Genomic DNA, 974 nt, shown 5'->3' with positions numbered 1-974 from the left:
CCTGTTGCTGAAATGTGCTCTACAGATAAAGCTGCCTTGCCTTGCCTTGCCTTGCCTAGACAAAATGGATCGCGGCTTCTACCAACACGTGATCAACATGGGACAAGTTATGGTGCTTATTTATTCATGTCACTGTTTTTAAATTGATTTAGGACCCAGGTTTTTTATCTGTGTCTCTGTGTCCGTTTGACACCGCGCTGCTGCCACTTGCCAGGACACCCTTGTAAAAGAGATTTTTAATCTCAAGGATTTTTTTTATCCTGGTTAAATAAAGGTTTGAATGAAAAAAAAACAAAAAAAAAAACATTTGGAAAGTTTGAGTTTGCTGTCTCCCCCTGCTGCTTCCAGTCTTTTACACACACAACTAAGATCACCATCTCCTGGCTCCAATCTCATATTTAACAGACAAAGCAAAAAAAACAAATTATTATTTCTAAAGATGTCAAATTTTACAACAATTAACGTTTGAAAGGATATAATCGACTGTCTGAGTAGATACTAGGGATAAGTCAATCATGAGAAGAAAAATGACTTCCTTAAAAAAAAAAGTACACTTGGATTACTAATATTCCTTTTTGTCATTTAGTTTTTCAGGGCATACTTTTTATTGTCATTGTTTTGGTAAAAAAGTCAATTTCTTTTTTTTTTATTTTTGGAACATTGGGAACAGTTCCAGTCTGTGATCTGGACCAAAGTTCTCCATTCCCAACATGCCCATTTTTGTAAATATAATAAGAACACATTAGAACACAAAACAAGGGGGGCATTACTATGAGATACATCTCTAATACATATAGACAAAAGACAACACAATCATTTTGTTAATAAACGGTACATAAAATACAGTACAATACCATATTAAAAAAAAGACATGCGACCGTGATTGTGTCGTTATCAAAATGAGGAAGACAAAAAAGCAGCACAATACACTTGATTTTCCGAGAAAATACTCAAAACACCCAAAAATTAATCTT

Source organism: Etheostoma spectabile, chromosome 16 (genome assembly GCF_008692095.1).
Source record: "Etheostoma spectabile isolate EspeVRDwgs_2016 chromosome 16, UIUC_Espe_1.0, whole genome shotgun sequence".
NCBI lineage: Eukaryota > Metazoa > Chordata > Actinopteri > Perciformes > Percidae > Etheostoma > Etheostoma spectabile.
This window is presented reverse-complemented; position numbering follows the sequence as displayed.